Consider the following 520-nt stretch of genomic DNA (forward strand, 5'->3'; position numbering starts at 1 on the left):
GTTGAACTCTTTGCTAAGAATGGAAAGACCATCAGGCTTGGAAGCAATTGTTTCAATCTCGGACCAGGAATCCCGAATAGTTTCATAGCAACTTTCACTAACTTCCTGCAAATTCATTCACATTTTTGTGTGTTAAAAAAGTTTAGAAGGTTCAAAAGGATGCATTGTTGTTGAAGGATCTTACTCTGAAATCCTTAGTGGCAATGGAATAGTATGCATTATATGGCGTGATATCGTCGAAGTAAAGGATTGGAGCGGAAGAAGCAAGAGCTCCAAGGGCCATATGAGGATATTTCAGACGAAACCATGCGGCCAACACTATTTCCAACAAAACAAAACAAAAAACATGTTATGTTATATAGAGTTTGAAGATTTTTGTAACCGCTAGTAGATATTGTTTGCTTTGCATGTTACATATCGTCGTTAGCCTCACGTTTTTAAAATGCGTTTGCTAGAGAGAGGCTTCCACATCCTTATAGGAAATGTTTCGTTCCCCTCTCCAATCGATGTGAGATCTCAC

Source organism: Cucurbita pepo, chromosome LG05 (genome assembly GCF_002806865.2).
Source record: "Cucurbita pepo subsp. pepo cultivar mu-cu-16 chromosome LG05, ASM280686v2, whole genome shotgun sequence".
NCBI lineage: Eukaryota > Viridiplantae > Streptophyta > Magnoliopsida > Cucurbitales > Cucurbitaceae > Cucurbita > Cucurbita pepo.